A 25048-nucleotide genomic window follows, 5' to 3' on the forward strand; every position below is an offset into this window, starting at 1 on the left:
GCATTATTCCTCCCACAATTTGGAGTCTACTCCTTCTTTCAAATGTTTCCACTATGTGAAAACACAAGCACTTCTGTTTCCACTATGTGAAAACACAAGCACTTCTTTCAAATGCTTGTGTTTACTACTTATGTCAATTTGAATGTATGTGTGTCTCCAAAATTCATATGTTGAATTTAAACCCCATTGTCATAGTAGTAAAGGGCAAGACATTTAGAGCCCTCATGCATGGGATTACTGCCCTTATGAAGGGGCTGGAGGGAAATAGCTTAGCTCTTTTGTTCTTCTACATTCTACCATGTAAAGGCACAGCTTTCCCCCTCTTTAGAGGACTCAGCAGCATGGGGCCATCTTGGAAGCAGAGAGTCCAGGCTCTCAATAGACACTGAACCTGCTGGTGCCTTAATCTTGGACTTCCCAGCCTCCAGAATTGCAGAAGTAAGTTTATTTTATTTTTGAATACTCTGTCTCAGGTATTGTGTTATAGCACAAATGGACTAAGACAACCAGTCATTCATTTAACCACATGTACTGAAAATCGACTTAATACCAGGCAAAGAATTGGCATAAGGAAATGAATATAACATGAATTTAACCCCTGGAAAAGTTCATGTTATAATTATTTGTAAGTGTATTAAAAATTGTATTAAATCCAAATGATATTAGAACTTTTTAATAGCTAGAAGATAGTTAAGGGGAATAGACTTTTAGGCATAATTCTTATTCTGCCCTTTATTATCCGTGTTTTGGGTTACCCAGGTCCTTCTCCATTTGGACAAGGACATATAACCAAATAAAAGTGTAGAAAGCTTTAAAAAAAACGTATATTATGAATAAAATGTGAAGAAAATTTATGTAACTGCTACAGAGAGGTTACTATAGTAAGCGTATTTTCCCAATCATAACTTTTTTTTTGTAATCATGGAAAACTGCTTATTGTGAGCACTTATTACCCAATTGAAATGATATCTTTTAAGGATAGAGTGTGATTGAGTCTTTTCCAATTGGAAGCTTATTATGAAGCATGATTGCATGTCTTAATGCATTATATACAATCAGAAAATATATGTTAATCAAGTAAATTCTGTGCAAGTATGTTTATGAAATGCTGGGTTTTAAAGACCTTGCATTCAAAATTGTCAAAGACACACTAGCAGGGACCAGGTCTAAGAAAGTCTAAGGCCAAAAGAAAAAAAAAAAAACTAATATAGTAATGAGTATTTTTGTGGACTGTGGACTATTTCTACTTTTGCCTTTATTGCTTTAAACTCAGACTTCATATTGGAATCGGAGTTTCACATTAATCTTATGAGTACTTATTTTGTCTACTTAATTGCTTGGTATCTGAATTCAGTCTGTTATTCGATTTTATTTATCTATTTTTTTTGAGACAAAATGTCACTCTGTTACCCAGGCTGGAGTGTACAGACACGATCGTGGTTAACTGTAGGTTTAACCTCCTGGGCTCCAGTGAACTTCCTGCCTCCGTCTCCTGAGTATCTGGGACTATCAGCACATGCCACCATGCCCAGCTATTTATTTTTATTTTTTGTAGAAACAGAGTCTTGCTATGTTGTCTAGGCTGGTCTTAATCACTTGGGCTCAAGTGATCCTCTGGCCTTGGCTTCCCCACGTGCTGGGATGACAGGCGTGAGCCACCACGCCTGCCCAGTCTATTATATTTTATTATGCTACATTTCATTATAATTCTCCTTAGCTTCCAACCTTAATAGGGCTGGGCTTTTATCTCACAAAATTCAAGCATAACAAATTTTAAATGTAAATTTCTATCAATAAGATAATAAAATTAATATTTACTATACTTGACTTGCCACACACGTCTCTCTATCCATGCAACAATTCACCTTATCTTTGGATGCATTTCAAGGTGATTTACAGACATAACACTGAAATTTAATCATCAACTGAAATTTAATATTTATTTACCATCCTATTTTCTTCTTTTGAGGTAAAATTTACATACAAGAAAACACTCAGATCATAAGTGTTCATTTCAGGAAAATTTTGACAAATACTAGACCTGTGTAACACAAATTCCAACTAGGAAATACTTCTTTTGTTATTAAACATTTAGTAGCTAACAGCTCATAACTTACAGACACATCGACATGTGACTACATTTAGCTGGGGCAAGAAAAACCTATTAGAAAAGCAACTTGGGCCAGGCGTGATGGCTCAGGTCTATAGCCACAGTACTTTGGGACACCAAGTCAGGTGGATCACCTAAGGCCAGGAGTTAAAGACTAGCCTTTCCAAAACGATGAAACCCTGACTCTACTAAAAATACAAAAATTGGCCAGGAGTGGTGGTGTGTACCTGTAGTCCCAACTACTGGGGAGACTGAGGCAGGATAATCACTTCAACCTGGGAAGCAGAGGTTGCAGTGAGCTGAGACCATGCCATTGCACTCCAGTCTGGGCAACAGAGCCAGACTCCATTCCCCACCACCACCAAAAAAAAGAAAAGAAACTTGGTTTACAATCAAAATCATCATATATATTACTACGTATATTACTATGTACTTTGCCCTTTAACATGGTAGTCAACTAGTCAACTCCCCTTACCCCAGACTTATTCCTCTAATATCAGACTATGTGATCAACATTGGCAGAAGCAATCTCATTCATCTTTAATTCCTAACACTTAAAGGGATATAAATAAATATTTTACACTTTAATGAATAAACAAAAATTGCATATTGATGTATACAAGATATATGCCCCCAAATGAAAATGTGTAAACGCATACTTTGCCTTCCAAATAGATTTCATTCCTTAAATCAGATAGGAAGAGTTTGGGTCACAATACACAATTTAAAAATTTAAAAATCTATATGCTCCTTAATTCTAGAATGCAAATTCTGCCATCCAAATACTTAATTCTTCTTCTTTTTTTTTTTTTTTGGCCTATTTTCACTTCAAATATAGATTAGAAAATCAAAGACTCACCCAGAGAAGGATATCTGCATGATATTAGCTTAAAGTGGCTTGCCAGACTAACAACTACATGTAAGAGAATCTGATATAAGTAAATGATTCTATCTTTTCCCACTGAAGGACCTCAAGCCTTTTATAGAATAAAAATGCAATTCCAAATTTCCATGGACTGTGATTTATTTGACAGAAAAGGATAAAATGATGATAAAAACAATCAAATCTTGATATGTCTAGGAGTTCCCATGAAAGCTCTTCTTTCATCCCAGAAAAAGCTTTTCTTGGCATATTCTTAGCAGAAGTATCACTGGGAGCAACACTCCCTGGCAGTCACTTCTGGATCTTATTGATTGTTGACATCATGTACACTAACATAATTATGTCATGGTTATAGAAGCACTATGTCACAAGTACACAGCTCCTGGATGTGCTCTGTCTCTTTACTCTGTTACATCCAACTCTTGCTGTAGTTTGCACCTGCATCATAGTGTGTCATTTTCCCATGTGACCCATCCAGACCTAGCTTCTGTCCTGGTAGTAAACTTCTCCAGCCTCCAAGTGTTCAAAAACATAAAATAAGGTTATGCCAATAGAAGGAAACAAGGGTGAAAGCAGATCTGAGCACTATAAAAGTAAAGATAAAAACCAACCAGGCCAGTCGCAATGGCTCATGCCTGTAATCCCAGCACTTTGGGAGGCTGAGGTGGGTGGATCACCTATGGCCAGGAGTTTGAGACTAGCCTGACCAATATGGTGAAACCCCATTTGTCTAAAAACACTAAAATTAGCTGGGCATGGTGGCTGGGACCTGTAATTCTAGCTATTCGGGATGCTGAGATGGGAGAATTGCTTGAACCTTGAATCATAGGTTGCAGTGAGCCAAGATTGTGTCACTGCACTCCAGTCTGGGTGACAGAGTGAGACTCTGTCTCAAAAAACAAACAACAACAAAAAATAACCAGAAAGAGGCAAAGCAGATTGTCAAAAGTCTAAGCTAACCAAGTCCAACTTAGAGCAAGTTAACAAAGCTAGGAAGTCTAGAAATCTGAGTTACTCAGCAGGCATAGGGGAACACACTCCAACAAAGCTTTTTTATAGCCTTATTTTGATGTCCTGGATTCTGTTTTGGTGCTTATACTTGTCTGTTATGGGTCTTTACTTCCACCTGCTGTGACATCTGCCATTTACACAATCACTAATTATTATTTACCTTCCTGTACCACTGGCCACCTGCAGATTCTTACTGCCAATAGCAGCAAGTCCTATTTTATTAATTTTTTTTAACACATCCTCGTAGTCCAGACCACCTTTTTATAACCCTTCCTTAGTTTTGGCATTTTAACAGTCACCAGCTGTGATGGTTAGTTTTAGGTGTCAACTTGACTGGGTCAAGGGATACCAAGATAGCTGGTAAAGCATTATTTCTGGGCATGTCTCTGAGAGTGTTTCTGAAAGAGATTGGCATTTGATTCAGTGGACTGCGTAAGAAAGATCGGACCAAACCTTATGTTGGTGAGCACCATCTAATCCAGTGACTGCCTGGATACAACAAAAAGGCAGAGCAAAGGTGAATTTGCTCTCTCTTCCTTGGTTGGAGTTCCTATCTTCTATACTGGAACTTTAGAACTCTCGGTTCTTCAGCCTTTGAACTCCAGGACTTGCACACCGACCATCCCCGAAGTTCTTAGGCTTTTAGCTTCAGATCGAGAGTTATATCATCAGCTCCCCTGCTTCTCAGGCCTTCAGACTTGGACTGGGTTACAGCCATTAAGATAGTTAAGATGTGCTTTAAATGGAGCCAATGTTGGAGAACCAGCATGTGCTCAAATAAATCTGCTTGGATTTCACATCAGTGAAATAAGAGGTGTACTTAAAGTTAACCAATGGATTTTTCCAAGCACAGACAACAGAGGAAAGCCCAAGAAGAAGTATTATACAGGTAGAAAAAATCACAAGCTCTTCCCCACATGTATTTATCCTTCTCATTCATAGTATGATGTCTCCAGCAAGAAGATTACATGTGGAAACATGGAATTATATGGTGTGTTTCTCCAGAAGATGTACTAATTTTTAATTTATTTTTTAATTACATTTTTACCTTGATGAAAATTTTTTACAAAGTCAGAAAACAAATAGAACAATAGTATATGTGCCATAATTTATAAGCTCATTTGCTATATTTTTGTTTTATTATATTTTAAATTGTTACAAATGCTCTCTCTTCAGATATTAGGCTCTGTAATACAGAAAAGGGTGATGGTGGGGACCAGAAAAAAAGGTTTTGACCTAGGGTAAAAAGGGTGTGGATTTTGACCTAAGGTAAATGTGGTGTGCACACACATGCCATTATTTCATTGCATTAAAAAATGCGATTAATCTAGAATTAAAATTTTGTTCTGGGAGAGTCATCTCAGGTCGACTTGTTTAGAAGAGTTGCATTTTTCTGTATTGAAGAGTCGATGTTTGTCCTCAGTGTCATGTGAGTGAATTTAAAATAAGTTGACATACCTGACCCCTCGTCCTAACTGCATTTTTTTTTTCTGAAAATGAGGTTTTGTTATCTTTCAGCGTTTTTTGGTGTGGATTTTCAGTATAACTTGTACATTTGCTGTCATTTTATATTTAATAACCAGCCAATTTAGATACATTCTTATTGTTGAAACAAAAGATAGCCTCCACCAGGCATGGTGGCTCATGCCTGTAATCCTAGCACTTTGGGAGGCTGAGGCGGGTGGATCACGAAGTCAGGAGTTTGAGACCAGCCTGACCAACATAGTAAAAACCCGTTTCTACTAAAAACACACAAAAAATTAGCCAGGCATGGTGACGGGTACCTGTACAGCTATTTGGGAGTCTAAGGCTGGAGAATCGCTTGAAACTGGGAGGCAGAGGTTGCAGTGAGCCAAGATCGGGCCATTGCACTCCAGCTTGGGTGACAAAGTGGCTCTGTCTCAAAAAAAAAAAAAAAAAAAAAAATAGCCTCCACATTTGGGTAATATCCTTTGTGCATGCCTAACAAGAGTCTCTAACCACCATTTATTCTGGCAGTGCAAACCTTTCCATTTGTCTTTTTTTGTTTTGTTTTGTTTCTGATTATGTTTAATGTAAACCTTCTATGATCTGTCTAGAGGCCTCTGAGGCTTAATACTGTTGACAGTGATTTTTCTTATTATTATTTTTGCTCTTGACATTGGTTAAGTTGCCCCTATCAATTCTGAGCCTCAAGATTATTTCAAAGTTTTCATCCGTCTGTCACTTCCCCCTCACTCTTCACATAGGCATTCATAAAAATAAAAATACTTCTTGCTACACTTTTTTCTCAGAAAAGAGGAGTTGATTCTAATCGCTCTCTTTTTTTTTATGAAGTACAAGGCATTCAAATGTTCCTTTTACCTCATCTGTTTCTAATTCATCTAAAATATTTACCTTCAATTCAATTTAAACTCCATTTACTTTTAGCAGGTATGGGGAAAGTCCTGTTCATTTTAATTGATTTTTTCCTCTCTTTATAATTACCCTGTCTCAGGTAGTATTCTCTATAGCAGTGTGAGAGCAGACTAATAAAAAGTGTTTTTATTTTTTCTGATGCTAACACATATGACATTTGCAAGTAGTGATAATCTTCACCCAAATAGGTATGACACTTATTAATTACATCATATTTCCAGTAACTTAAAGAGGGCAGGGAAAGTGGAGGAGGAAATGAGGCAAAGAAGATAAATAAGTGGTATGAGGAGTGGGCTAAGAGACACAGAGAAATTAGAAAGAGAGGAGGCAAGTGTTCCTCAAAGTGATGAAATTACCTAGGGATGCTTGTTACATTTGAATATTCCTGTCTGTTCCTACCCAGAATCTCTGGATCAGAGATTCTGCAGGGGGGAAGAGGCAGATTTACTTTAATCATTTTTGAGATGATCCTCTACCTCCTGAAGTTTGAGAACAACAACACTAGCCAACAAAAGAATTAACAGGTCTCACTAGAAATTATTATTGCTTCTTTTTAAACACTTTCAGCTTTCAGTTTATACCACTAGGAAAAGCGAACATGGAAAAAGTTTATGAAAGGTGGTTTGTAATAAGCCATAAATACTTTGTGTATAGATGTGTAGGGGGCAGGTGAGTGAGAATGTTTGTGGTTATGCATAGTTCCATATGCAGTAGTATTCCCCATATGTGTAAGATTACAGAATTACCTGGCTTACTTCTTAAAGATTTTTATTTCCAAGTCCCTCAATGGGCTTAAAATGATGATTTTGCTTCAGTAGGTCTGGAGTGGGATTCAGGAATGTGTGTGTGTTTCCCCACACGTTCAATAGGTGATTACTACTGTTAAATATAATTTCTGGCGTTCCATTGTTTTGAACCAAGATTAAGCACTAGCCTTAATAGAGCAGACCAAACCAGAATACAGTCACCCATGCTAAGTGCCGCCTAATCAAACTGAGCTTCAAAATTGTCCAGTTTTCCAAGAAACAGGAAATTGACAGCAGCCAATCAGAAGGGGCCTAGTTTTCCTGACCCAGCATAAGGAAGTCTTACTTTCCTACAAGGAACGTAACTTTGAAACAACCAACCCTCTTGGTGTTCCCAGTTTCTGCTTTCTCCAGCTATTTTCTGCCTATAAAGCCCACTTCCTCCATCCAGCTTATCAGATCATTCATTATCCTTTATAGAATGGGATGTTGCCTTACTCTAGAATCACCAAAATAAGCTGATTAGAATTTTACATTAAATTTGTTGTTATTTTGTTCTTCCACACTGTAAGAAAAATATAGAAAACACTATCTTGGGTGATTTTAGAGAAATTAGAAAGATCTTTCCATCAAAAAGCCTGTTTTTATTTACAGAAATTATTTTATAAAGGGTCGTTTATTCAGCAGTCAGATATAAAGTATAAGTAACTGGTATCAGGTTATTTTATGAATGATTTAGTTTAAAGCAAACTAAAATGGTAGAGTACAAACATATAAATAATGCAAAGACATGTTTTACTTTCTTTGGAGTTTTGCTACGGCTAAATGCAGCTGAAGTAGCCAGACTGCTGTCCTGGAGATAAAGAACTGACGACGGACTTGGGACTTGGTATAGTTGGATGGAAAATGTGGACCACCCAACTTCACTTTCAGGAGGCTGAGCCTGTAACAAGTAGAAAAGGCGATGACCTCCCACTTCTTCAGCTTGAAGATCTAAGATAGTTCCGTCCCTGACATTCAACATTCTGCCAAGCTCTCTTCTGCTTCTCTCCCAGCTCCTTACATCTTCTAAGAAGGCATCCCTAGGCAGGTGTTTCACTTTGTTAGAGTGTGGTTCTAATTTTTTATCCTGGGCATGAATGCAACTCCTAATAGCTAGTGTTCCGTATATGAGAAGAGAGAAAGAACACTGCTTGGCTTACCAGTTATGCTGTGAGTAATGCAGTTCATTAACTGCCCTAATGATTGTGTTTGGAAGCCAGTTCTCTTCCATTTGTACACTTTGATCTATGAACATCAATGAAGCTGTTCATAGTTTGAATCCTTCCAGTAGCTTCCTCATGAGTGTGTTTTAAGCTAATGGGGTTCTTTATTCATGTCAAACCAATGCCATCTATTTTTTATCTTGTAAGAGTTTCTCCCAAATGCCTTGGATGCTGGATCACTTATTTTACTGCATTCTGTAATTTTAAGGAATTTGGAAGAGATAAAGGGCAGATAAAATATAACCAAAATTGATCAAATATTGTATTAGTAAGAAAAGGGGGGGAATTCTTCTCATGAACTTAAGATGAGGTGGAATCTGTTGAAAGGATAGTAGCAAGCTCTCAGAATTACTCCAAGTCTTGCAGAACCAGCTTTAGAAATCTCCAATGCACCTATGTTCTAGAAGCAAAAGAGTCTGAGGAAAGGAAAATCTGGCATTTTGAGCTTTGTTAGTGGCAGGGAGGCAGCCAGTCTTTTTCAGACTCTTAGTCTATGAGTCACCTTCTGGATTCACCTGCCAACATGGCCCCACTTTCCAGTGATGTACTCACCACCACCTTAAAAAACGCTTGCATACTTAACCTTGCATAGTGTCAACTTGCCAATATTCAACATCGAATCACTCTACCATCTGTTTTGCAGGTTGTATTCCCAGGTTGCTGGACTTTGTTGGATAAACTCTCAAAATTATGCTGACTGGAAATTCATGCTAACTAGATTCTGAGTCATAAATTTGTCCACAGTTTTTCCTTGACCTTCCTATCTTTTTTCTCTTTATTCTTTGTTCCAGATGAGCTGTTGCATAAATGAACGAGCAGGAAACTTGGAATCAGAAAACCTGATCTTAACTCTTGATTCTCTTTCTTGTAGTTGAAGAAGGACTTTTCATTTCACTCTGCCCTGTTTTTGTCTGTGACATAGGGATAATACTTAAAGGATGCTTGTGACAATTAAAAGAAAGTAAAATTAGCTTTGGTCTGCATTATGCTCACATATGGTAGCTATGTTATATTCAATGTGTGAAGCAATCCAATATCTTTATTCAAAATATTTCCTTGCTGATTTTTTATCTTCTAAGGAAGCTCATTTTCAAATTTCCATCTCTTTCTGAACATACAATTTGAAATCTCCACTGACACTTCAAACTAAAATGTGTATAACAAGCTGCCTCATTTTCTACCAAAACGTCTCTGACTTAGATCAATCCTGGTTAATTAAGAGGGATCCTTCAGTATTATATGGTATTGTTCGTTTCTTTCCCATCACACATATACCATCACATTTTAAGACATCTTTCTCTTCTACCACATTTTGACCAAGGGCATAATGTTCTATTCTGTCATTTTGGTGCTGCTAACCAGAAGCTACAAACATTGTTTCATGTACTAATTCACCAGCCCAAATATAATAAAATCCCTGGGATAAGAAGAAAAATCTAAGCAATCCAGGCTACCTAATCACTTTATTTCCTTTTAATTCCAGCAAATGCCACAATCCAATTTACAAGCCTATTAAATATTGCATTTGCCTAACAAATACTATTTCCATCTGAAAGCAGGTAATATATGATTTTCCTTGGATTTTCCTCATATAGTTAATGGAATATCCCTCTTATATTGCTTCATTTTAAAAACTGTATCTCAAATTATGGGGTCATTATTATTGAGGGCCTCTCTGCTGCCTGGTACTGTTACCAGTGTGCATTTGCAGAAGACCCTCTCCAGCCTCTTGGTAACCTTGCTTCTGGGTGCAAAATTATATTGTCTGATCCTTTCTTCCTGAAATCCTCTCATTAAAATCAGAAAGAATGCTGTTTATAAACCAACTACAGAAGCAGAATTTGCTTTTTTGTGTGTTCACAATTGAGAGGTAAAAAATTTGCTGCGATGTAATGTTTAGACTTCTCTCTTGTGAGGGTGCAGATGGAAGATACAGCTGCTTTTCTTCAAATCAATTTCCTCCCATTGGTCTTCTGTTATCCTTTTTCCCAGAGAAATTTCTTGTTTTCTAAGAGTGTACTTTCCCACACAATCTGAATTACTTTTATACAGCAAATTCTTGAAGTTTAACTCTTCAGTGATATCCAAACTTGTCTTAATTTCACCTGAAATTAGTAAGTAACTATTCTACAACCTCAAACAGAGGGTCTGTGATTTTCTGGGTATATATTTGTCATTTGGTAATAATAAGAATGAGAAATATAATTAGTAATTAATAAAAATAAGAGATCTATTTGTCAGAGATTCAGATCCATACATTCTAAATAAAGGTTGCAAATATCTAGTGGCCAATAATGGGTTAGAAAGACTGTTTTGAGCAAGTTACAATAGCACAAACCTGTAGTCTACTTGGGAGGTTGAGGTAGGGGAATCCCTTGAGGTCAGGAATTCAAGGCTGTAATGTGCCATGATCATGCCTGTGAATAGCCACTGCACTCCATCCTCGACAGCATGGGGAGACTTTACGTTTTTAAAAACAAACAAACAAAACAAAACAAAACTGCTTTAAATGTTAAGTAACTAAAAATATTTTTATAAGACTGAGCACAGTGGCTCAAGTCTGTAATCCCAGCATTTTGGGAGGCCAAGGCAGGTGAATCCCTTGAGTTCGTGAGTTTGAGACCAGCCTGGGCAATATAGTCAAACTCAAAAAGTAACAGTAACAAAAAAATTAGCCAGGTATGGTGATGCACACCTGTGATCCCAGCTACTTGGAAGGCTGAGGTGGGAGTATTGCTTAAGCCCAAATCATGCCACTGCAATCCAGCTGGGGCAACAATGAGACTCTGTCTCAAAAAAGAAAGAAAGAAAGAAAATCTGTGAAACAGGAGTGACACAGTTTTGTCTTTGCACAGGGTTTACTTAAGAAGAATGGTTGATGAACCGGGTGTGGTTGCTAACGTCTATAATCACAGCACTTTGGGAGAGGGAGGAGGGTGGATCGCCTGAGGTCAGGAGTTAGAGACCAGCTTCGGCTTGGGCAAATGGAGAAACCTCATCTCTACTAAAAAAAAAAAAAAAAAAAAAAAAAAAAAATTAGCCAAGCATGGTGGCACATGCCTGCAATCCCAGCTACTTGGGAGGCTGAGGCAGGAGACTTACTTGAACCTGGGAGGTGGAAGTTGCAGTGAGCCGAGATCGTGCCACTGCACTCCAGCCTGGGCAACAAGAGCAAAACTCCATCTCAAATAAATAAATAAATAAAAGAAGAATGGCTCAGTAATATAGTCACTAGTTATGTGATAGTGTATGCTCTAAGTTTAAGTAGAATTTTATAATTTTAATATGTATACCTATATGTGTGTATGTGTGTTTGTGTGTACTGCCTTGACAGTTTGACGATTTCAAGAGAAAGATACACACACACCACATGCACACACACTTGCACCATATATCATTTTATGCTTATCTTCGCCTAGGTAGATAAAGCAAACAGATGTGGTGTTTACTGATAAAGAGACAATAAAATATCTTGGGAAAAATTTAATTACCATCTGGACATTTCCTTTGTAATTTCTGAAAATACATTTGACTTACAGGCATGTTTCAATGTAATGTTTCATGCCTCTGTCATAAGCCTGTAGTCAAGAAGAGGGGTAACTAGTAGGACAGGGATACAGAATCACTGAGATCCATTTGATTTGTGTTATAGTCTTATGCATAGCTTTTAAGAGAATATGTACTATTTTAATTTATCTCCATACAAGTGATACAACATTCATTTTAAAAGTAATTATTAGGTATGACGTCTAAGAGTGGAAGAGCCGGTAAAGCCCAGAGGAGCCTGGCCAGCAAAGATGTAATAGTGCTAACCTTGAGAGGTGATCAGTCCCAGGCTCCTGGTACCTGGGTATCAGTAAGCCAAGCTACAAATAGCTATTGTTTCCAAGGGTTGGGGATACAGGAGTAAAGCAGACTAGCCCTCTCTCCAAGCAGCCTGACTAGTTGAAGAGGGAGGAAGGTGAACCTGAAAATAAGTAAGATGATTTCAGGTACAGAAAAGTATTAAGAGGAAGGTAAAAATAGTAGGTAGGATGGTTAGAAAAATCCTCTCTGACATGGTGCATTGCAATAAAGATCTAAATAATGAGACATGGGATGCTGCATGACAGTCTAGGAGAGTGGGTTCCAAGTAAGAAGGCCAGCAAATGCAAAAGCCCTCTCAGGAAACAGAATTTTACAATTTAGATTTGTGTTCTGTGAATAACTGGTAGCCACTGGAGTTTTTGAAAGGGTGGTTAAGTTATCTAATGTATACTTGAGACAGATCATTCAGGCTGCTGTGTGGTAATACACGCTGGGGGCAAGAATAGCCAGGAAGAAGAGCTCAGTGGAGCTACTGAAATCCACAGAAGGATTGTAAAGAATAGGAACACAAGTGCCATTAACAAAGACAAAAAGAAGGTGCAAATTTGGAATATATTTGGAGGAAGAGCTGACAAAACATACCAATGGGTAGAAAACAGAGTGCACTAAAGAAGAATCACAACTAGTCACCTCACTCCCTCCTCACCTTTTAACCCCAGAAATATTGTTTTGTTCAATAGAGAGAAGTAGCTTTTCCCTCCCTTCTCTCCACTTTTCAATCCCTCTCAAATTGGTTCCCATGGTCTTTTCTCTTACCTTTCTTTCTGAACATCATAAAACTAAAAAAGAAACAAACAACATATAATAATTTCCACATTACCATGGCAAAAATACTATTTGTGTTCAACATGTTTTCCCTTTGAAAGTCTATTTTGCTTCTCCTCTTCCCCAATGAATGAATAATGAAGCTTGGGGGCAGAGAGTTGCACACTTAGTAACCCCTCTCTACATCAATGTTTCGAATATCAGTAATTGGAACAGGATATTAGATTCCTTTTTCAAGTGAAAGCTAATTGTTGGCTTGAGGGTAAGAAATCTACAAGAGAAATAATAATAGCAATTATTTTTGGAGTACTTGCTTAGTGCCTGGCATTGTTCTTTGTATGTTAACAAATTTAACTGAAAAACAATCTTGCGTATTTTAGAGATGAGAAACTAAGGTACTGAGAACATTGCCCAAGGTCACAGAGTTAATACATGGTGTAGCTGGTTTCAGTTCCAGGCGGCCAACTTTAGAGGCTAAGATTTTACTACTAGAAATATCTGTGTATTTCTTACCATCTTGGTGCTATTTTAGAAATTGCAGAAGAATGCCTATTTCTACCTTTCCAATTATGAGGAGATACAAGACATAGCCACTTAATTTCTAAGACAAGAGAAAAGAACACAAATGTTCATTGGCATCTGATGATGAATGATAGAGGTAACCACACATGCTGGTCTTTCTGTTGTCTCCAAAAATAAATTTATTCTAATTCTCCAGCATAAAAATTCCTCAACAAATATTCTAAAAACAAAAATCTGAATTCTGGTTGTTGAAGGCAACACCTGGTATACTTTTTATATGTTATCACTTTAAAACTTCACAAAGCTCATAATATAAGTGTTAATACCTTAGTATTGTGAATGAGATTCAAAAAAATGATGAATTTGCCCAGAGTGATACAATGAAATTTAGAGTTAAAATGACCACTTTTGTATACACCTAAATCCCCATGCATTTTTCAAAACAATGTTCTATTATGAGTGAATTTGAATGGGCAGCAGCACTTCAGCCCAGTTTTGAAAACCATGTTTAAGTGATACTATATTTAATGGATATAAAATAATACTTCAACTATGCTTCAAAGCCAGTAGAATTTTGATATAAATGTAGGATTATTCCTGTGTTTTGTATTTATATTTATATTAACTTTTGTGATAAGAAACTTCTAACAGTCCTTTCAAAACAAACCCATACTAGCATAAAATGAAATAAAAGTATGAAATTACTGTCCAGAAGAGGTTAAACCACGGAAACAATACATTCTACCTTTTCCATGGTTTGTCAATCAAGAGTTCAAATCTTAAATTTTTTTACCTATTGCGATGTGTATATTTCTTTATGAATGACTGGTGTTTTTCTATATTTCATCCCATTGTTTGTTCTATGGAAATTTCTTAGGGGTGTGTGTGTGTGTGTGTGTGTGTGTGTGTGTGTGTGTGTGTATGTATACATGTGTGCATGTGTGTTTATACTGCAAAGATAAAATAATAAAAAAAGTAAAAGTTAATCCTACTGAAAATAGAATCTTCCAAATACTTAAGCAAAATAACTTTAACCCAGAAGAATGAGTGCTCTGTAGCTAAAAAGGTAGAAAAATTGTGCAGTGGTGAAACATGAACTGAAATAGAATGAGACAGGAGTACGTCTACATTACACAGGAATCTTCAAGGTATGCTGATTACCTCGTTAGGCCATTTGGACCACTGGATTCTTAATTTCAGTTGACTAGTTGAATAAGTCTGTCTGATCCAGGCATCTACCTAAATCAGTAGTTATGAAGATAGCAGAAATAGCAACTAGAAATAAAGTAACACTGTAGGTTGAAAACCTATATATGGTTTCATTTTTATTTTGACTTTTAAGTTCAGGGTTACAAGTGCATGTTTGTGACATAGGTAAACTTGTGTCATGGGGGTTTGCTGTACAAATTTCATCATCCTGGTATTAAGTTTAGTATCCATTAGTTGTTTTTCCTGATCCTTTTCCTCCTCCCACCCTTCACTCGCCAAAAGACCCCACTGTGAGTGGTTCCCCTCTGAGTCCATGTGTTTTCATCATTTAGCTCCCTCTTATAAGTGAGAACATGCAGTATTTGTCTTTTTTGTTCCTGTATTGAAAAACTATATATAGTTTTATATAATTTATTTTAAATATTGATTCAATATGTGAACTCCCTAAGTTTAGAATACTCCTAGATTTTCCCAGTTTGGTCCTAATATACAAGAATTTAAAGTTTCTCTTCCACCACCCTGATACCTGCCCAACAATTCCTAGGGTATTTGTAAACATCCTGGGATTTGATAGAAATGTGTCTACTGGAGGTAGCCCAGCAGTTTGGCTTGTTGGACCCAGAAGATCAATCAGGAGGTGATCTACTCACACCATAGCAGGGTGAAGTTTTAAGGCTCAGGTGGTGTGATGGTTCTACCCAAGTGATGAGCATTCTGGTGAGACCAGTTGTTCCCTTGCTTAGGGGTTTATGTTGGTTATTTGGTTGGTTATTTGGCATTCCCAGTTATTTGCGTGTTACCAGCACTTGGTATGATCACTTCTTTTATCATTTTAATAGTAGTGTAGTGATATTTTATTGTAGTTTTAATTTGAATTTCTGTGATGACTAATAATTTTAAAGATGTTTTAATGTGCCTATTGTATATCTTCTATTGCAAATTCTGTGCTCAAATTTCTTGACCACTATTTAGGTTTTTTTTTTTTCATATTATTTAGTTATAAGGATTCTTTATATATTCTACATTCAGGTACTTTGTGTGATGTATGTATTATGAATTTTTTTCAGTGTGCATTATTTTCTTTATGGTGTCTTTTGAAGAACAATAGTTTTAATTTTAATAAAAAATTCAATATATTATTATTTTGTGGCTCATGCTTTTTTGTTGTTGTTGTTGTAAAAAATCTTGCCTGTCCCTAGGTCTTGATGATTTTCTCATGTTTTCTTCTAGAAAATCTTTTTCAAGTCTAAGTATCATGTGAAGTTGGAGTGATGTTCTTTCCAAAAATATACATAGACATACAGTTAGTCCAGCACCATTAGTTGAAAAGACATTCCTTTCTCCCATTGAAATGCCTATACTTTGTCATAATATAATTGACCACAGATGTATGAATCTATTTCTGCACTCTATTCTGTTTTATTGCAATATAGCTACCTTTTCACCAGTAGAAAACTGTCTTTATTACTATAGTTACATATTAAGTACTGAATCCAAGAATAGCTAGTCCTTGGACTTCATCCTCCTTTGGATGTATATTTTACGTTTGTTCTTTATGTACTTTCGGTCTGTATTCCACGCTCTCCTTGCTAGATGGTTATGTACTCTAGAATGGTCATTATTCATAATTACAGAACTCAAAATATTTTGAGCTATATATCTAAGGAGGTTTTTCTCTCTTCTAGTATGATCTGCATTTGGGGAATAAACCGTTTTTGTCTTCCTCAGGTACTCTTAAGTTGAGCTTCTGCAGTAAGAGGTCTTAATCAACCTTGTGTTTTTAAAAACATATTTAAAGCTCTTCTGGTTAGGGGTGATAGGTACAATAGATAGACAGAGACTTGTTAAGAATTAGAAGAATTAGAACACCTGGAAAGTCAGATTAGGGTCTGTGCCATCAGAATTCCTTAAGGGACATTGGGGGAATAAAATCAAAATTGGGCGAAAATGTGCAGCTAGAGTTTATTTGGAAGCCAAGATCAGAAGCTAAATGTGCTGTCCCAGAAGATGGAAGTAGGATAAGAGAGTCTGAAAACCTAGAAGCAAGATGATCAAGGAGCTATGGATGCTCTCTAACTTTCTATCACTTGCTATTGCATCTTCTTTACTGACTAGTATAGATAAGACTACATACAGTAAGAACCAGAAGAGAATTTATGAAAAGCTGGTAACACTTAAGTGACAAAACCCTCAACTGCATAGACACCTTTCAAAGTTCTAAAATTGTATTTATTTTGTGTTCTTTTTCTTATAGGTAGCCTCTTATAAATAGAGAGAGGATAACTCAGAACCATCCAAAGCAAAAACCAGGAGTGTTGATCATAAAACTGCATTTTATTTGTTTATTTTAGGGTATTTTATGGAAACAATATATTTAAAGTAGTAAGATAGATACTAGAGCTTACAATTATCGAACGTTCAGCCCTGTGTCAGATACTGCTCTAAGCACGTCACATGAATTTACTGATTTGACCCTTAGAACAACTCAGTGAGGTCCATTTGTTATAAGCTTTATTTTAGAGATTAAAAAACCCAGATCACAAAGAGACATTAAACAACTTTGTCAATTTGCATAACTAGTAAAGAGTAAGGGGTCTCGAGAGTGGTGGATTTGAACTCACATAGTCTCGTTCCAATGCCTTATGCTGCCATCTACCTTCCTATCCCTCTAGAATCTAAGGAAATGAGCCTTGTGCTGAATTTTTCTTTGGATTTACTGGTAGCTGTTTTTTATTGACCAATATTCCAATAATTTTGCGATGAAGTCTATTATACAGAAATGTAATCAAACATCAGAAATAAGGTTAATTTCAATACAGAAACAAGACCCAGAAATTGGACAGCTTTAAATCATTTTAACCTATAGATTTCAAGATGAGTTTGTGACAGCCTAACAGATATTTATAAGTATCCCAGACTTTGTGAAAGCATCTATAACTCATAAATCTCACTCTTTAGTTCCTAATAGGTCATATAATCTTACAAGCATGCAGAGTATTTACTTTTGGTCTATTTGACAATCAATATTGAAGTTTGCAAATGCAAAATTCTTTACTGGATTTGAACAGGGCAAGGTGTCTTTTTTTATACAACAGCCAGATACATTCTCACACTTTCTTTGCATCAATCTCAAGATGGAGAAATCTTAAAATTTTAATATTTTAAAAATTTTATGCCAACTTTCTAAGCAAGCATATTTAGGATTATAGCTATTTTCCTTCATGGAAAAAAATGTTGAAAAAGTGTCCTGGACCTTGTTGAATTTAGAAATACACAGAGATTCAAGATGACTTCCTCAGTGGTAGTGCAGTATTTGACTTTTCCATAAGCATGTCTATAGCCATATATTTTTTGTATATGGAATTGGCCTTTGTTCTCGAATTGAGAATGTAAATTAGCATTTGCTATGCTCTCTAGGGTTTAGTTCTTTTTGGAAACTATACATTAACAAGGAATAATGCTAAAATAACCATATTCTTATCATTTCTTTTCAAAATTTTAGATATTTTCAGAAGATCCATTTCTACTCTGAGTTTGAAGGTAATAGAGTGTTAGCAGTTAGGAGCATGGACTTTCCATCTCTAACAAATTTTGGATGGAATCTGTTTTTATGCATTTGCTGTATATGATGATGTTCAAATCATGTAATTTATTTCACTTGTTAATAAAATCATGATTAAAAACTATTAATAAGGCCAGACATGGTGGCTCACGCCTGTAATCTCAGCACTTTGGGAGGCCAAGGCAGGTGGATCACCTGAGGTCAGGAGTTCAAGACCAGCCTGCCCAACAGGGTGAAATTCCATTTCCACTAAAAATACAAAAATTAGCCAGGCATAGTAGCAGGTGCCAGTACTTCTTGGCAGGTGCCTGTAATCCTTAGCAGGTGCCTGTAGCTACTCAGTATGCTGAGACAGGACACTCCGTTGAACTTGGGAGGTGGAGGTTACAGTGAACTGAGATCATACCACTACACTCTAGCCTGGGCAACAGAGTGAGACTCCATCTCAAAACACAAAAAACAAACAACTATTATTAATAGTCACAATGATGAAATTTACTTATCACTCACTTTTATAATTATTTTTAACCTAATTACAGCATAGTTACCCATATATCATTATCTTCACTTTGAAATAAGTAAATTAGGCTCAAAGACAAAAATAAAAGAAAGAATAAAACTTGCCCAAATTTAGATAGCCCATGGAACAGAGCCAGGATTTGGACTTGGGGTGTCTTACTTTGTATCATTTGCTACAGTGTCTTCTTCACTGACTAATAGAGACAGGACTGTACATCTAGCAAGCACCAGAAGTGAATTTCCTAAAAAGCTAACAACACTTAAACATCAGGACCCTCAACTGCATGGACACCTTTCAAAACTCTAAAATCGTGTTTATATTTTTGTGTTCTTTTGCTTACATTTGTAAGAAAAAGGGGCTATTTAGCCCCACGAATCATGTGAATTTTAGGGCTCACTAAACCTGGATTTGCCTCAGATAGGCCATCAATAAATGTTAGCTCCTATTATTGTTAGCGCCCATTTACTATTGCTAATCACAATATTTATAGAGTTTGTGCTGAGGCAGCAACTTCCCTGCCACCCCATCTCTTCTCTACTTTGTCAGCTCTATGTACCTTTTGTGGATTTTCTGTTGTGGACCCAATCTTCTATGTAAGGCTCCCCCTAGTTATATGCTAACTTAAACAGAGATAGGTATACAAAAGCCTTCCTCAAGTGCGAGGCACAATATATGTACACATTTTTATCACCACTATGTTTAGGCACAGGCTTTTGAGAAGTGAGGAGAAATTCTGGAAAGACAAGCTTTCCAGTTGCTATTCCCGTCTCACCCCTCACTCCTTCTACAGTTTACCGTCTGTGATACTCAATAAAATACTAAGTACTCTGTAAATGTAGCATGACCTTGAAATCTATCTAAAGACAATGATAAAAACATTAAAAATTATTAGTGTTACAGCAATAATTATAGGAGAACTAATGACTGAAGTACTCATAGGCTAACTGTAAACTATCTGAGGTTGGAACTTTATCCCTAATTTACAGATAAGGAAAGAAAGTCTTGGAGAGATTGAAGGACCTATCCAAGGTTACACATTAGGTGTGGGGCCAAATTTAAAACTCAGATCTGTGACTCCAAAGCCCTTTATTTAACATCCACACTCTCCAGGCTTCATCATTGCTCAGACCACCACCATCTTAATTTAGCTACCTTAAGTATAGGTATAAATAGTAAATTGATTCAGGGGGAGAAAACCTCGAAAAACTAAACTCTTTATGTCTGAAGTGTTCAGAGAAATCATAGTGTTAATTATATATTCTAAAATTATGCAAATGATCTTTTTAGTTGTGAATTAATCAATGTTAATCACTTGAAAAATAGCTTTTAGATTCTTTTTTTTTTTTTCTTAGAGATGTGTCAGAGTGGTTGAAATTCTCCTAGTAAGCTTCCGTTTTAAGAATTCAATTTTTTTTTCCCCCTGGCAGATGAAGACTACTTGAGTTATTTTGGTGTTGAGCAACAGTCACAGTAGGTGATTAAATTAAAGGCAGGTGTAAAACCCCTGCCGCTGAGTTACCAGGGCTCTGCTCTCTAAGGGTTATAGATCAGCAGTAAGTTTCTAAAACTTGAAAGTCTATCTTTTATGGAGGGAAAAGAGACACTAATGTGACCTGCTATTTAAAAAGAGACGTCAATAAAGAAATAGAATGACTATTAGATGAGGAAGATATGGTTCACCTGCCTTTTTGAATTTGAAAGCAACACATTCTCAGCTGTGGTTATTTCAAGTCTACCATTAAGAAAATGCAAGCAGAACAAATAAAGTTGCAAACCCCTTTTCTTGTTAGCAAACAGTAAGCCTGGTAACTACTTTCGTTTTCAAAAGAACTTACTTTGATGTTATTCAAAATTTCTGAAGATCCTCTGATGATTAATGCTGATTACAGTTTGTTATGGACCTTGATAATTTTGTGAAAACAACAGAACTGTAGAAATTCAATATAACATAAAGAAATGCTCTTAAGAAATTATAAAAGAGTAATTTTACTCCTGAGTTTCTGGATATCTCTAGTTGTTATTTATTTTCAGATATGGTTAGAGATGTATTTTGATTCTATGTTTTGCACCAAGAATATATATATATATATGTATATACGTATATATATATATACGTATATATACGTATATACATATATATACGTATATATACGTATATACATATATATATACATATATACATATATATACATATATACATATATATATATATATTTCCTCCAAAATAGTATATCAAAGTACCTGAGACATTTGAGTACTCCACACTGTTTTTTTTTTTTTTTTGCATTTTAGGTTTTGGGGTGAGTTCACGTCCTTTGTAGGGACATGGATGAACCTGGAAACCATTATTCTCAGCAAACTGACACAAGAGCAGAAAATCAAACACCGTATATTCTCGCTCATAGGCGGGTGTTGAACAATGAGAACACACTGTTTTTTAAATCATGAATGTTGCTAAAACTTACTGTTCTTGGACATATGATGGTTTTGGCATGTCTGTTATTTTTTCTGTCAACACCTCAACTTCCAAATACTGCACCAATGCTTTTCTTTTTGTAAATATATGTGTGTATATGTATATAGATGTGTATATGTATATAGATATATACATATCTATATACACACACACACATATATACACTTTTAAGTGTAAATCTTTGTTTACTTTGAAGGTTCATACTATCTATGGTTTTCAAGTTTAGCTTTACGTGATTTAAAAGGCAGATTAAGTGTTAATCAAAAATGGTTTGAATTTTTTTTCTACTGAGTACTTCTAACTAGGTTATGACTCTTCCTGGAGCTTACTGAATAGTGATGATGGACATACAAATTAAGTTTTATACACAGAACCTTACAAACTTACAATATAATGGAATTCTCTTTTTCCAGAGTGGTCAAAGACTAAAAGATTAATGGCTCGAGGAAGGACTCTGCAAATGCATTTGTTTTTCAGAATAAAATCCTACATGAATCTTTTAAATAATTTATTGGTATATTAATACTTCAGAATGTCTTATACCTTGTAGACATGTGTGTCTGAAAAACCCAGTGCATTTAGGTCACAGCTAAATACTTGAAAAAACAGAATTCACTTTTATAAGGGAAAAGCTAATAAAAAGATTTACATGTTGAAATGAAGTGGCAAAGTACACATTTTCAAGTACTCAAAATAATAGTTTCAACTACTGTTTACAAAATCTTGAAATGTTGGCACTATGTTTCATGGTAACCTTTAGAAAGGAGAATTATACTTTAATAAATATTTTATCTTATCAAAATACATTGTAAAATGGCATATTTAATAACATCTGAGTGTGTTTTGATTTAAAAAGATGTACACATTACAGAGATCACATATAGCTGTTCAATAAATCTTTACTGACTTAGGCTTGGTGACAAAAAGTTTATTCAGCAATCTAGGAAATCAAACTTTGTCATTTTGAGGGCACAGAAGAACAATGCATTCCAATGAGGATGGAGATAGGTTCTGTATTTTCCAAAAGCTAGTTAGATTAATTATTTTTTTGTAACTTTAATGGTTTACTGATCATTTCAGCTTTGTTTCAGATAACTTAACAAATTATCCTAAAACGAAGAGGAAGAACAAGGACTCTTTAATGTCTTACTTCACTTCTCATTTATTGTTGTCATTTCACTTTGATTTATTATGTATAGATTTAATTCCTGTTTTGTTGACAGCTTATTATAAAAATAAGTGAATACAAGGAATTGAGACCCTAGGATTGAGAAAATAAGATGGTTAATAACTGCTTTGAAATTACTTAAATATTTGGCAAAATAAAAACAAAAGGAACCCATGAGTGGAATCTCTTTGGGTGGAGGTGTTTACTGAGATTTACCTGGCCCTCAGTCAGTGAGATTTATGTCTCACAAATGGCTCTATTATTAAACCCTCTGACTCCATTCCCATGCCTACACAAAAATGCCCAGCTAGAGTCATTCTCTACCATCCAAAAGGCAAAGCTCTGCCTCTTCTTTTGCTTCCACTAAGAATCTGCTCATACCAAGGAGGAAAAAGTAAACACTAGCCTCATTTTTCCTGGAGTTGATTGGACCAAAACTATCCCAGTTTTAAAATGGAAAATCCCAATCCTGAGGGCAAGCCAAAATGGTTGGTCTTACTAGAATCTCTCATCGCCTGAACCTAATTTTGAAACAAGAGAAAGAGATTTTCTCAAAGAAGAGGCATATTTCAAGATAGTTTTTTCAGTCCCAAGTCAAAGTTTAGCATAGTGAAAGAGACTTTAGGTTGAGCACCTGATCATTATCTGTGGGCACACAGATAGTACATATTTTCCAATCTGTCTTGTGGTAAAATACAGTCATGTGACCAAGTGCCAACAGAATGTGAATGAAAGTGATGTTACTTCCACAGCTGGTTCATAATAACATGCATGTGCCATACTCCTTGTTCATTCCATTCTCTGGCTTGAAAATGAATACAACCACCTTGAAATCTAAATGCTGAAGACTGCAGAGCCACAAGATCAAAGAAGCATGAGAAGGAAAGCTGCCTTGAAATAAGAAAACCCATATTACAATTTTATATGAGTGAGAAATAAATTTCTGTTATATCAAGCTACTAAACTTTTGCCTTTTGTCTATATAGCACCTAGTGTTATCTATATAAAATACACAGTGGTTAAAGCAAGATTCTAGGCCTAGACTCTCAGAGCTCAAGTCTTAGGTCTTCTACTTGCTAAGCAAATATTATGCTTGGCATCCTTTTGTATGTTCTTAACAAATATCTGCATGTTCTGTATATTCTTAGCAAATATCTTAACCCTTCTGAGCCTTAGTTCTCTCATCATTAAAGTGGAAATAATGATGGTATCTAATTCACAGCATTGCTGTTAGCATTAAATAATTTATTACATATGAAGCATTTAGTAGTCTGACATAAAATAAGTACCATGTAAGTGCTATTATTTCATATGTTTCTATGGTAATTTTTTCCTGTATATTTATCCTACATCACTTTTTTCTTCTGGCCTTAACTTTTTAATGTTATTACATTTTATTTTCTTTAAACATCACTTAATGCATATTCCAAGGCTTTAAGTCTACACATACTACTGCCAGATCCTGCAACTTGCTAGTAATGGCCATCGCTTCTTCACTTTTAAAAAATGTATTAAGATATAATTCATACACCATACAATTTAGTCATTTAAAATGAACAATTCAATGGCTTTTAGGGTATTAAGGGCTATCTGTTGACCACCATAATCATTTTATTTCTCCATTTCTCAGAACTACCCTTTAATATTTTAGGAGTTTGTTACAACTATGACTCTAAATCCTGCATTCTCTGATCTCTGGCACTGAATTCCCTGCTAAGATTCCTATGAGTTTTTAACTCTGAAAAATTGTCCCAGTATCCAGCTACACTTTAACTATTCAGCCCCAAGGGACCACTGTCCTATCATGTGAAGTGGCACAGAGATCATTATCAGTCCAAAATCATCGCCTACCATGATGAACTAATTTTCGCTTTCCAGGAAGGACTCTAATATTCTTAAAGAAGTTTATGTCAATGAAGGATGGATTGAAATCTGACCTCCAGTGTGAAGGTTTCTAGTTGATGTACTCACTTCAGAAGTCATACAATAGACTTTCTTACGCCTCTGAATCACTTCATCTAAAATATTTCATCGGCCAAAGGCTGTACTTCTATAATACTCTAGGATAACTCCAAAAACTTTATTGAATACTAAGTGGTATTCCAAAGACCATACATTAAACAAAGAGGTAGGTGAACTCTTGAAATAGTTCTAAATTGGTTATTTTAATTTCTAATTCTGGTAGTTTGTTCGAAAATCCTAGAGAAGTCACCAAATGTAAGCCAGAAGTAGAATGGTTTCTTCTTGCAGCAGGCTGACACAGTGCTGAGTCAGGGCACATGGCTTCTTGCTCAATTTATCCCCCCAACATCCCTAGGCCACATGCCATTTCACAGGCACCAACAGCACATGGTATGTGGGGGTTCACTTAAGTCCACCAATTTCATCTTACTGCCTCAGCTCCCTGGGTGTCTCCATCCCTTAGCTTAAATAGACTGACTGGATCCTGCCTTTTACTGACCTCATAAGAAACTCCATCTCAAAACACATTGTGATTTTAGTGATTTAAGTGAATATTTGCAAGATCAGGTGAAAGGTGGAGTAACT

The sequence above is a fragment of the Saimiri boliviensis genome, chromosome 4 (assembly GCF_048565385.1).
Source record: "Saimiri boliviensis isolate mSaiBol1 chromosome 4, mSaiBol1.pri, whole genome shotgun sequence".
In the NCBI taxonomy this organism is placed as follows: Eukaryota; Metazoa; Chordata; class Mammalia; order Primates; family Cebidae; genus Saimiri; species Saimiri boliviensis.